Here is a 14,072-nt window from a genome sequence, read left to right as displayed (position 1 = left end):
CTTGAATTGAGAATGTTGTTAGACGGTTTCAAGGATGTATTCCCTGCTCAACTAACGGCCTCCAGAACGGGCAGTAGATCATCACATAGACTTAGTACCTGGGGCTCAACCTATTAGTGTACCACCTTATAGGATGAGCCAGCTTGAGGAGGATGAGCTAGCTTCACAGCTACAGGATTACTTGAATATGGGCTATATTCGCCCAAGTAAATCACCTTGGGAAGCACGTGTCCTCTTAAGGAAGAAGAAAGATTCTACATGGAGAATGTGTAAAGATTATAAACGATTGAATAAAGTGACAATTAAGAATCGATACCCTCTACCTCGTTCCGATGATCTGATAGACCGTTTGGCCGGAGCAAAGTATTTCACTAAGATTGATTTGCGTACGGGTTATCACCAAATTCGTATCTATGCTAAACACATAGATAGAATCGCATTCCGAACTAGGTATGGCCACTATGAGTTTCTTGTATTACCTTTTGGTTTGACCAATGCTCCTGCCACCTTCCAGCAAATGATGAACGATTTGTTTAGAGATTTTCTGGGCAAATTTATTGTAGTGTTCTTAGATGACATCTTGGTATATAGCTGAACGCTTGAGGATCACATAGGACACCTCCGGATTGTCTTAGTTATTCTAAGACAGCATAAGCTCTATGCCAAGATGAGTAAATGTGACTTCTTTATGAAGGAGATCATTTACTTAGGACACAAGATTTCTTCTGAAGGTATTAGCATTGATCTGGATTGTATCCAGAAGGTTTTAGAATGGCCTATCCCTCAGACTGTGAAACAACTTCGTTCTTTCTTAGGATTTACGGTATTTCTACGGAAGCCTGTGCGTGATTATTCACATATCACGGCACCCCTGAAAAACATATCGAAAGGTCGTGGACGCAGGTCTACCCAGCCGATCTCTTGGAATGATGCATTGAACAAGGCTTTTGAAACCTTGAAGTTTTCTATCAAGGAAGCACCGACCTGTAGCTTTCGAGAGTAAGAAGCTAGACGACACCCAATATCGTTGGTCCACACTAGAAAAGGAACTCTATGCTGTAGTGTCTGCCCTTAAGGTTTGGAGACACTACTTGTATGGTTTGAAGTTTCTTGTATTGACTGATGATCAGTCAATTAAGTATGTGTATGATGGGTCTGAATTGAGGGGACGGAAAGCTAGATGGGCAGAATTTTGATTTTGAAATACGTTATCGAAAGGGTTCGTTGAATAGTGTGGCGGAGGCCTTAAGTCGAGTCAAATTTGTAAATGCTATGTCATTTCCGGAAATATCCTCAGACCTATTTCAATTCTTGAGAGGGCTTTACGCAACTGATAGTCATTTCAGTTCTTATTGGCAGAGAGTCCAGGATGGGAGCTCCATGGTTGACGAGGACTTAGGGATTGTGCCACCTACGGTACAGGCGGCGGGAGGTCAGTGGATGATTAGGAACGGCTTGCTGTTCCGGATTGGAAAGATTTGTGTGCCAGATGTTCTGGAACTTAGATCCAAGATTCTCCGGGAGTGTCATGATGCTCCTAGTGCTGGACATCCGGGTATACATCGGACTCTGTCTCTTGTGAAGCATACCTTTTATTGGCCTAAGATGCGTGCATTTATTGAAAACTATGTAGTAGGTTGCCGGGTTTGTCAGGTTACTAAGGTAGAACGCCTTAGAAGCGCGGGTTTATTACAGCCATTACAGATTCCAGGTAATAAATGGGAAAGTATTTCCATGGATTTTATTACTGGTTTGCCTCGAACGCGCAAGGGTCATGACTCCATTTGGGTCATAGTCGACCGTCTGACAAAAATGGTTAGATTCTTACCTACTAGAACAACTATTTCAGTTGTTCAGCTGGCTCACGAGTTTGTAGACCACTTGTTTAAGCTGTATGGTTTACCCTCTGACATAGTTAGTGACAGGGACTCAAAGTTTACAAGTAACTTTTGGACACTTGTTTTTGAGAAGTTAGAAACTACTCTAAGTACGAGTTCCTGAGATCATGCACAATCCGATGGCAGTACAGAGAAGGTTACCAATTGGTTGAAGATATGCTTCGGGCATATGTATCTAAGAGACATTTTTCATGGGATGATTATCTGCCTATGATAGAATTTGCTTATAACAGTGCAAAGCATTCCAGTACTGGCTACAATCCTTTTATGCTTATGTATGGGTTTCAACCTAAGTCACCAGTTATGGTTGGGTTAAAAGGGATTCAAAATGATGCTGCAAAGACCTTCTTGACATGCAGGAAATGTGTAGCACTTGGTCACGCGGGTGGGCTCCGAAATACTTGCTACGCTCCAAATTGCTTGGGTCTTTAGCTCCTCATAGATGCTTGGGTCTTTAGCTCCTCATAGAATTGTTAGCGCTTTGCACGCAAATAATAGATTGTAGACTAATCCTAGTCACAGGTGGGCGTCCCCACTGAACAAACATGCGAACAAAACATAGAATACAATTCTTGGTCGACCTAAGTCAACCCTTCTTGGTCGTAATTAAGGAGCTTTGATCAATGGTCGTGGCGCCTTAATTATGGCCAAGTCTCTCCACCTGAAGCTGGGCACATCTCTCCAACCGAAGTTGGTGCAACTTGGTTAACTGTAGTTAACCCTCTTGGCGCATGCCAAGTCTCGTTGACCGAAGTCAACACTCTCTGACCGTAGTCAGCTCTGTGGTTCTCTGATTAATCGCAGTTAACCTTCTTGGTAATAAACCAAGTCTCCCCGGCCGAAATCAAGCTTACTTGACCAAAGTCAAGTATCTTTGACCTTAGTCAATTCTTTGACCATTAAAAGAACTCTTTGACCATAATTAACACATATGAAAACTCTTTAATTATGATAAGATAAATGGTCAATTGTACTTTGACTTAGGATATTTACATTGTGGTGACAGTACAGGGACCCAATCGGTCGTCGACTCCATGCTCTCTCTACCGTTATCTTCTTTCTCTCTCTATGGTGCATAACGCTAACTCCTCGCTAAAGGTTTAAAGGAGGTCTTGCTGTGATTACACGATTAGATTACTGTTGCATGTTACAACGACTAATGCTCGATGAGTAGGTATCATTAAGGCCTGTATGAGTGGAAGATAATACTCCCACTTCGATTGTGCATCATGACAATACGCTCTAAGTACATTGAACGCTAGCTAGTTGTAGACTTTTGACTGGCCGCGTGTTTGCGGATGGAATGCATTGGACATTTGGAGCTTGAAGTTTCAAACAGGCCCCTCCAGAGGTGAGAGGTAAACTTTGAATCCCTGTTTGAGTGTAATGGTCCATGGCAACAGCCCAATGGGATTCCTATACCTGATGAACAAGCGTGCTACATCTTCTACACTAGCTATCTGCTTGCAAGGAATAAGCATGCAAAACTTACTAAAGCAATCAACAATATTTAAACACTGAGTATTGTACGTACCTGCTGATGCTGGAAGGCATCCCACGAAATCCATGGTTATGTTCTGAAAAGAACATTGTGATAGGCTATGGCATAAGCAAACTTGCTGCATTTTTATGCAACACTTTGATCTCTTGGCAGATTTGACATCTGTGCACATAACTCCATCTGGACTGCCCGCTTGGCATTGCTTGAAGCTATTTCAGGGCTTGATGATATGTTTTAACCGTGAAATGGAGTCGACAACCGATTGGGTCCCTTTACCCCCACTGAGGGCCCCCTCCCCCAATAAACTTGGAGAACTTGAACATACAAAGAGACTCCTCAAGAGCGCATGGAATGCAACTCTTAGGATGACACCTTGAACATGTAGAGTTGACCCGCTTTGTGAACATGTAGAGTTGACTCACAAAGCCTGATAAATAGTTCCAGCCACAACCAAGACCCCAATGCGGCCCACACTGACGTTGTGGACCACTCCGCAAGGCTATCAAAGAGGCTAGTGCTGTCCACGGGCATGCAGTAAAACTGGAGAGAGGTGAATGGAGGTGAAACTGAGGATGGAAAAGCTGAGATATGGAGCTGAGAAATGAGAGATGAGAGCTGAGAGAAAGAGCTGAGAAATAGAGCTGCAAACTGAAAAGGAAAAGCCGCTGAAACAGCGCACCAAAACCTCAACCTTGTTCGCTGTCCAAAACCCTGGTGAAGTGCTGCGTTGACAGGCTGCCTCCCAATTGCAATTGTATGGATGGTATCCAGCGCTACATAAGGCTGGACTGAGGGCTGAAGGTTGGAGCAGTGAATGAGCAAAGGGCCCCATATATAGGTCTCCAAATCCAGTGAACCAGCCAGCCACGTGGCCGACTGGCAGGTTGGTTCTAGTGGACCTGGTTGGCTGGCTTGGTAGGGCCTAAAACCAGGCGCTTGGGATGATTTCAGGGGGTGCTGTGGCTGCCTATAAAAGGCGCTTCCCCCGAGGCCCTTTTAGGGCTCCTATCACGGGCTGCACCTACTGCACGTATCCTACTCTAAACCTAACAAGAAAACACTACCCAAACACTGCCCTACTTGGTTCTCCAGTGGGTACTAGTGAACAAGGACTGACCCAGGGCTTGTGAGACTGACCTACGTAGCTTGTGCCTGACTGTCCCTGGAGTAGGGCTCACAAAAGGGTCACGGCATATGACAATGAGGGATTTATTAAGCACTTTTTGATGTGGCCCGCATGTCACACTACCCAAGTGCAAGGGTGCATGTGACAGCTTAGCCTATAAATATGCACTTCTCAGCTTGGTCATCAAGCTTTTCTCTCAATTCCGGACACACACGTGCATATGCTATGCATCCAAATGTATGGAAGAAAGTGATATTGGGACTGCTTTCATACCAAGCCTCATAATCTTAAGTGCTTTGATGGAACACCCATTCCAAACATGATTAGAGCACTTGTGAGGCAGTCCTTTGGCCTTAATCATGCACCTTGCTGTCTCCATTAGCTGCTCAGCCACTATTATGGTGAGGAGTATAGCTGAGGTTGTATTGATGTATGATCCCTTTCTCACCCAAGAAGTTTACCAACTCCTTGGACAGGTACTTCCCTCTTTCAACGTGGGGTTTGTATCCTACAACCAAATTGATTCTCCTCTTAAGCAATGAAACGCTTAAGCACAATGAAACTTTTGATTTTTTCTTGAGTGCAATGACCCAACATCTATGAAAGTAACAAAATAGAAGTGATCTGTAGGAGATTGTGTCCTCATAGGACCACAAGCATCGCTTTGAACTAGCTGCAATTTCTTTGTAGCCTTGACTGCACCATCTCAGGGAATGAGAACCTATGCATTTTTCCAAGAATAGACCCCCTCACATATATACTTAGGAGGAGCTTTCAAAGGAGCAAGGCATCTATCAACTGAAATTTCTGCAAAAGTATAAGACTACCAAAGTTTACGTGCCCAAACTTGGCATTCTGCATCTTGCATGGTAGATGTAGAGGTAGATGTAGAAATTGAATATGTAGTTAGTGCTCTTTTCTCATGCATTAAGTTGAAAAGGACCGTGATAGAGTGTGCATGTTAACACCGATGCATAATGAACCATACACTTGGTGCTTTTAAAGACGACCTGAAATCCTCTTCTAGTGCATGAGCAAATTCTTTTTTATCCCTGAGACATACAAAGAATCACGAATGTAGAGATCAGAGCCATTAATGTCATCTCACCAAATCAATGACTGTAAGCAAAATCTCACCAATTCCTCTAACTGGATAAGAAGAGTTGTTGGCACAAGATATTGTCTTATCAACTGGAGCACATGACAGCATATGAAATAAGTGCTCCTTTGTAGAAAAGGGGGTAGGGGCAGATTTGGAGAAAGGGGGGATAGACTAGTAGAAGGGGAGAGAGATAGGGGAAGAAGGGAGGAGAAGGGGTAGGACTTAGGAGAGAGAGAATGAGGTAGGAAAGAGAGGGAGAGATTGAGAGGGAGTAGGGAAGAGAGAGAGAGAGTGAGTGAGCGTAGGTAGGAAGGAGGAAGGGAGAGTAGATTGGATTAGATGTCACATCAAAAAGTATATAGTAGGGGGTGGATGGGGACTTATACAGTCCCTCCACATTTTCCACGTGAAGGACCTCTAACTTGGCCCTTTTCCCCCCCTTCATTACAGCCATCCCTTCCCATAGAATTTTGCCTTCAAAATTTCACAGCATGGCTGCCCAAAAGTGCAGCAAACAGCAACTACTAACCAATCCGGTAGGAGATAGGGGTGGTCTTGGACAATGCTTTCTGGCTGCCATGAATTTTCATCCTCAGGGAGTCCCCGCCAATTAATAAGATACTCTACGCAGGCCTTGTTCCGGAGTACATCTTCTCTGAAACCCACAACGCACTGCGGGACATAGAGGATGTGGCCCTCTTCATCCATAGGTGGCAACTCTGGAAGAACATGAACATGCTGTCCAACATGTGGTTTCAGCAAAGACACATGGAAAACATCATGGATCTTGGAGGTACTGGGTAGCTCTAACTGATAGGCTACCACTCCAACCTTGCGGATGATCTTGTAAGGACTGTAATACCTATGAGCAGCTTTGTGTTGGTATTACCTTTCAGTGAGGCATAACGGTTCTTATGGAGACGCAAATGCACATAATCTCCCTCTTTGAAATACAAATATCTCCTGCATTCATCCGCATATTTCTTCTGCTTGGCTTGGGCATCCTTTTTGCCATATGTAGAAGGGCATCCATCCTCTCCAAGTCATTCCGTGCTTGCTGATTTTTCACAGCCATGTCACCAATTGAGGAAGGCATCCCAACCTTGCATTCGTACATTGCCTCAAACGGGCTCATGCCAATCGAGAGATGCTTGGTACTGTTGTAGCAAAATTCAGCAAGTGACAACCATTTATCCCAAGACTTCTGAGTATCATGACAAAAATGCCTCAAATATTCCTCCACCCTTTTTTTCACCCTTTCCGACTGTCCATCAGTCTCAGGATGGTAAGCAGTGCTAGGTGTGAATAAAGTACCCATTGCTGTAAATATTTCGTGCCAAAAGTGATTTGCATCTTTGTCACTGACAATTTCTTGAGGGAAACCATGATGCTTAAAGACATGCTCAATGAATTGCCAAGCAACCTGTGATGCTGAATACCAGGTCTTAGTGGGTATGAAATGGGCTTGTTTTGTCATTCTATCCACCACAACAAAGATGCTGTCCCATCCCCTCTGTGTAGAAGGCCATTCTGTGATGAAATCCATTGCTATGTGCGTCCATTTTCCCTCTGGAATGGGTAATGTCTGTAAGAGACCTGCGGGTAATTTGCTGTCCACTTTATTCTAGCCACGTATTTAACCACATCTCTCCACATGCCTTCCCAGGTAAAGCTCTGCTTGTTCTTTCATATGTTTTAGTGATGCCTGCATGTCCAGCCATGGGAGAAAGTGCATCTCTTGTAAAACCAGCTGGCGGTATTTTGAGTCTGGCACTAAATAAATCCTGTCTTGGCAACACAACAGCCTATTATGCAATTTGAAATCCGGATGACCCTGACTAGAAGGCTTCTGCAAATCTGAAAATATGGGAGCTGCTTTAGAATTCTGCATATACTCTTCCTGAATGCCATGAATCCACTCTTGATATATGGTAGAGATAGCAGACAAATTGCAAGCCCACATTCTGTTCAAGGCATCTGCAACCACATTTTCCTTCCCTTTTTTGTACTCAATGTCAAAGTCATAGGATTGGAGTGCAGCCAACCACCTCTTCTGCTTATATGACAAATTTGGCTGGGTGAGGAAGAATCTGAGTGTCCTATGATCTGTTTTCACCTTAATTTTACTTCCGTACAGATAGTGGTGCAATTTCTTGAAAGCATGCAAGATAGCTGGCATCTCTTGATCATAAACATGGAAATTGAGTTCTTTGGCATCAAACTTCCTACTTTCAAAGGCTATTACCCCGTGTTCTTGCCTCAGAACAGCCCCCAATCCTTTGCCACTGGCATCTGCCTCCACAATGAAAGGACACAAAAAATGAGGGCATACCAAGACAGGTGCTTGAGTGAGAGCAAATTTCAGGTCTTCAAAGCTGCGTTGTGCTTTCCTTAACCACCCAAAAGCATCCTTCTTCAAGAGGTCAATAAGAGGAGATGCCCTCTTGGCAAATTTGCAAATAAAGTGCCTGTAGAAGGAAGCAAGACCTGAAAATCCTCTCAACTGGGTGGGATTTTGTGGCTGTGGCCAATCTTTGATGCATTTCACCTTTGCAGGATCCACCCGAATGCCACGTCTACTCACAATATGCCGTAGGTACTCAACCTCCTTTGCCATAAAAGTGCATTTGCTGGCTTTTGCATAAAGCTGATGCATTCTCAAAATTTCCAGCACTTGTTTCACATGCTTAATGTGCTCTTGTCTATCCTTGTTGTAAATGAGGATATCACCAAAGAAAACCAACACGCATATGAAAAGAAGTGGCTGCAATATCTTATTCATCAATGCCTGGAAGGTGGCTGGTGCATTAGTCAATCCAAAAGGCATCACCTTGAATTCATACAAGCTTCATTTTGTGTGGAAGGCCGTCTTGTGCTCATCTCCTTCTTTCACCCTCATTTGATGGTAATCAGACCTCAAATCTATCTTCGTGAAAAACTGTCCACCCTTGAGTTCATCCAACAGGTCATCTATCCTGGGGATTGGAAACCTGTTCTTGATAGTGGCCTTATTTAGATCCCTGTAATCAATGCACATGTGGTATGATCCATCCTTCTTCTTCACCAGAAGCACCGGAGAGGCAAAAGGAGAAGTGCTATGAGAGATGAAGTTCTTCTCAAGCAATTCCCGCACCTGTAATGCCACTTCCTCCCGCTCAACCTTAGAAAGACGGTATGGGGCTTTGTCTATGGGCTTACTGCCAGGCTCTAGAACAATGGCATGATCCACATCCCTCTTGGGAGGCAATTGGGATGGCATATCAGCAAATACATCAGTAAACTCCGATAGCAACTGCCGCATATCACAATCCTCAACACGGGGAATGCTACCCCCTGAGATACTGACGCATTCAATGCGTAGAGGGCATGCTCCTTCCTAAGCTCTCAGGCTAACTCCCTTGCTGAAATGACCTGCAATTTAGGAGTGGCAATGCCATGCAATGCTATAGTTCTACCCTTGTGGACAAAGCTGAGTGATAAGGCATTTAAATCCATGCTGATTTTACCCAAAGATTTCAGCCAATCCATAGTTCAAAGAAACGTTTCAATACTTAGAAACGTGAAACGTTTCAAAAACGTTTTGAAACGTTTCAAAAAAGCAAGGGGAGTTTCAAAAATTCAGTTTGTATATTTGGGTCTTAAAAAATGCAAATTTTATGCCCTGCATACAAATAGTATGCTGAAACTATGCAAACTAAGCTTAAAAATCACAAAATGCCTTCATACAATGCCTAGAATGCCCAATGATTTTGGAAGTACTCTAGCTTGTAAGTTGTTACTAACTAGTTTTTACAGAAGACTAGAGATAATTTAAATTAGAGAGTGAGCTATGAACTTTCAAAATTAGTAATATAGAGACTAGAATCTAGATTACAAAGTTTAAATTTCAAACTTTTAACTAAAGTCTACTGAAATATTAATCTCTTTGATTTAGGTTAGTACAAGTAAAGGTACTCCACGTTTCATTGGTAATGAAACGTTTCGAAATGTTTCGTTACCAATGAAACACGTTTCATTGTGACTATGAGCCAATCGCAGCCCAGGACAGCATCTATTGGGCCCATATCCAGTGCCAAGAGATCCCCAGCAAATTCATAATCCTTAGAGAGTTTGATCCTTGCATCTTGGCAACAAAATTTACAGACCAAATGCTGTCCATTTGCCACCTCTACTCTCAGCCCATGATCAATCTCAGTAGCAATCAGTCCCACCTTTTATAAAGTCTTAGAATTGATGAAACTATGAGTGCTACTGCTGTCCACAAGCATGTGAATAGTTCTGCCATTAATTTGTCCTTTCAATCTGATAGTTTCAGCACTTTTGGCACCCATCAAGGCATGAGAAGAGATAGCATAAATTGCTTGCTGCGCATCCCAATAGATCTCCTCTTCGTCCACAGGAGCATTGCCATTTGCATCCTCTCGCGCAAGAAAAGGCATAGCAACCTAATGCTCCACATGAAAGACTTTAGGCCAACGGCCTCGCATGTCACATGTGGGCTGAGTGTCATCGGATTGTATACCATGCATAGTATGCTCATTAGCACCACCGGGATCAAAGGGGAAATCAGCCCCCTTCGTGGCTCCAACATCTGGAGCTTCTTCCACGATTTGTGCACCCTTTGAATCATCATGAGTGGCATCCAAGGTCTCAGACGCATCCATCAAATCCTCATCATCTGATATCTCAATAATCATGCTGAGTTTTGCAGGACCACTGTTACGCATTTTGCAAACTTTCCGATGCTCAGGATTCCACTTCTCACCACACTTAAAGCATAAGTTTGCTCTCTTTCTGCTGTCCATAATAGCCCTGGTGTGTTGTTTAAATTCTGATTTTTCAAGTCCAATACTTGGCTTAGCTCCTGGCTTAGCATCGAATGACTTGTATGGCTTAGCATATGGCATCTTGCTGCCTGTAACTGTGGGAAACCTTGGAAATGGTGTTTTTGCTGATTTTCTTTCATTCCAATCATTGACCTTAGGCTTCTTCTCAGCCTCATTTGCATTCCCATATGCACTGCCCGCTGTCATCTTATATTTGTTGGCATACTTGGGCTCAAATACCTTTGCCAATTGGGCTGCACGCTCAATTGTTTGAGGGTTATGTGCCTTCACATCTGCAGCGAGAGAAGGACTTAACCCAGGGATGAGACGCCACAGCTTTCCCTTTTAAGATACGTCCTGTACAAACATGGAAAGCCTCCAAAAGTGCTGCAAGTACTCTTGGAACGTACCAGTCTGCGACAAGGCATAAAATTCAGCCAAGTATTGATCCAAGACTAGTGGGGACAGGAACCCCAAACCTCAACTCCGAGCCGGGCTAATGGTGCTGTGTGGACACCTTCCTGGGTCACCCTTAGGGACTGCTGAATCATGAATGGTTGCCTGTCTTGCAGGGGACTTCTGGAAGGGCTGAGGGCTGAATCAGGCTGAAGAGAGACGCTGAACTGGAGGGGAGCTGAATGAGGAATGAGGGCAGCAGCCCCCCCTTTAGATAGGGGGCTGTGGGGTGAGCCAACCAGCCCCAAATGGGCCGACCAGTGAGTCGGCTGGTTGGCTGGCTGGTTGGCCTGTTTTTCCCACCTTTTGCTGCCGAGGAAGGGGCACAGAGCAGCCTATAAAGGCAGCCTTCCCCAGCCCACTTTCCCTTGAAGGGAGCTCACTTGGTCAAGCTCTTTGGGAGCCCTTCTCGGCTCCTAACCTAGGCTGAGACCTAGACCTAACTAAAACCCTAAGATGGAAACACCTACTGCTCTCCACTGGGTACTAGTGAACAAGGAATTGATTTGTGATTGGACCTAAGGCTGAGAGACTGACCTACGTAGCTCGTGCCTGATTGTCCTTGGACAAGGGCTCACAATGGGGTCACAGCATACGACACAATATCCTATCATAGGAACTATCTGCAATTTTTCGATGAAGCCAGTTGTCACCTTGCACCCAAGTGCAGGGTTGCATGTGACAGAGGCCAACACAGACCTGGACATGGAAGTGGACCAGTCGGGAGAGTGTCCTTACTAAAAGAAATAGTGTAACCATTTTCGGATCTCATAGTAGGCGGGGTAGGTACATAGGAAGTGCTCATCTGTATCCACCTCTCCCAATGTGCATAGCTTGCAAATCCGCTACTCTCTAGGTGTGCTTGTGGCTCTCCCTGCCTCAACCCTTAGTTGATGGGAGGAGACCCGCATTTGTCTGATGGCAATTCTTAATACGGGCGAGATCGTTTGTCCTCCAGATACTGGATAATCACTTCACTCCAAGTCCGTGATGTATAGAGCTAGAGAGAGAAGAAGAAGAAGAAGAATATATTATCGTCCTCTGAAGACCAAAACCGGCCTATGGGACCTGAGCAATACAATATCACAAGTACATGAAAGCTCCTCCTGAAGATGGGAGGGTGGAAAGAGAAACCACCTTCTAGGATTCAGGTGGATTCCTATGCTTGAAGAGCTTATACACAAATGTTCCTAAAGCTGAAGGTGACCCTTTATGCAGCAAATCAGCCAGTTTGTTATGTCCCTCAAGGAGGTGATTGAACTCTTCCCTAATGTGTGCATAGTGAGGGCATATCATTACCATGTGTTCTTCTGTTTCAACCATACCTTGATCACATAGTTGGCATATTCTACTCTCCCTTGGCATCTTTTTCCATCCCCCTATTTCTATTTGCAGCTGGTGTGATCGGGTGCGAAGTGAGGCTAAAGCCCTCCGTTTATGCACTGCTATAGGTGTACATATGTACTTCTGCGTTGTTGTCTCCCTTCCTGTATAAATTGATCAATATTCGGGGTTGATATATGTGCGATAGTACTCAAATTTATCTTTGTTTTCTGCTGTTTGCCATTTCCTGTGTAGTGCATTCAGCAGGTCATAATGAAAAGCCTCTTCATCAATCTCCTCTGAAGAGTAGTTTAAATACTCTTCTACTTCCCACTTCTTGAACCATTTTTTTAGGTCCTGTGCCCATCCGGATGTCAAAATCTTGCCCTTGTTTGTCTTTTGAAGCTTCTGACTTTCATTCCATGCTCTCTTTGGTAGCCTTTCATTATCCATGCACTTGACCTTTGTGATGTATCTGAGTACTCTCTTCAGAGCATGTAGCTCTATGGGTATACATCCTGTCTCTAGGAGTAACAAAGAGTATGGTGTAGTAGCCTTGATGCCCAGGTGCCTCCTAATGAAAGACTTTTGCATTTTCTCTATCTCATTCCACGTTGATGGAGATATACTCCCACCCCATACCTCTACTCCGTAGAGTACTGTCTGTATCACATATGCCCCAAAGATCATATTTCGTACTTGCCACCTTCTCGTATTGCTATTGTTGCACTCATTTTCAAATTGGAAGTATTTTGCCCATCCTGCATCAAGTCTCCGTTGCACACAGCTGTTCCATCTATTATTGGCGGGGATTTCAATACCCAAGTATTTGAATGAGTGCACTGTCTCAATGGGTTGTCCTTTATATAAGATTTGGAGGGGGCTGCTTGGCTGTATAGTCTTGACTATCATGAGTTTAGTTTTGTTGACATTAATAGCCATCCCACTCTCTGCACAAAATATGCTGAAGATATCCATCATTTTTTGCATCTTACTTTCACTATCAGTGAAAACAACCACATCATCTGCGTAAAGAAGCAACCAAATCACGAGACCTGCTAGATGAGGGCTGTATAACTCATCTTTACATGCTTCTTCATTCACCAACTCCTCAAGTCTATCAATGCATAGGCCGAACAAAGTGGGTGAGAGCGGACATCCTTGTTTTACCCCCATATTACTATAGAACTCTTGTGACATCCCATCCTTACATTTTAGTTGACATTTTACTTTCTCATAAAGTCTAAAGACAGCAAACCTTATTTCCTCGGGCACCCCTATGCATTCCATTCTCTCCCATAGCACATCCCTAGGCACTGTATCAAATGCCTTCTTAAAGTCAATGAAACAACAGAAGAGTGGCTTCCCCTTGAGGCGGCTTTCCTCCATCAAAACTCGAAGAGTGACTAGGTGATCCACTGTACAGTGTTTTGGTCTGAAACCAGCTTGTCCCATTGCTCTTTTATTTTCTTTCTCTGCCCAAGCACTCAATTTTGCCTCTACTATTGTGCTATATAGTTTGGCTAGAGTGGAACATACCATAATTGTTCTGTAATTTGTTAATTGATTGCGGTCACCCCCTTTGTAGATTGGTTTGATCCAATTCTCTTGCCATTCTGTTGGGAAACCATTCATCAAAGCTTGATTTAGTGCCATTGCTATGTGCCTTTGCGTGTGCTCATTGGTCCACTTAATGAGTTCAGCCACTAGGTGTAGAGTGTCTGCTGCCTTTCCATTTACCATTTTCTTGAGGCCATCTTGTACATCTTTCAATGAGAAAAGACCCTGAGTATTACTGCTGAGAGGTATGCTCACCATGGGCCGAGCCTTGGGATGTGTG

At 43.9% G+C, this 14,072-nt stretch overlaps 1 protein-coding gene across 2 annotated transcripts in view; it reads left to right on the top strand.

Moving 5' to 3' along the window:
- The window catches only part of LOC147893584 (Tetratricopeptide repeat (TPR)-like superfamily protein), a 140,856-nt gene that overhangs the window by 5,712 nt on the left and 121,072 nt on the right, over positions 1–14,072 (top strand). The window lies entirely within an intron of this gene.

The sequence above is a fragment of the Dipteris shenzhenensis genome, chromosome 15 (assembly GCF_047967505.1).
Source record: "Dipteris shenzhenensis isolate YYH24624 ecotype China chromosome 15, Dip_SZ_1.0, whole genome shotgun sequence".
Taxonomy (NCBI): domain Eukaryota; kingdom Viridiplantae; phylum Streptophyta; class Polypodiopsida; order Gleicheniales; family Dipteridaceae; genus Dipteris; species Dipteris shenzhenensis.
This window is presented reverse-complemented; position numbering and strand designations above follow the sequence as displayed.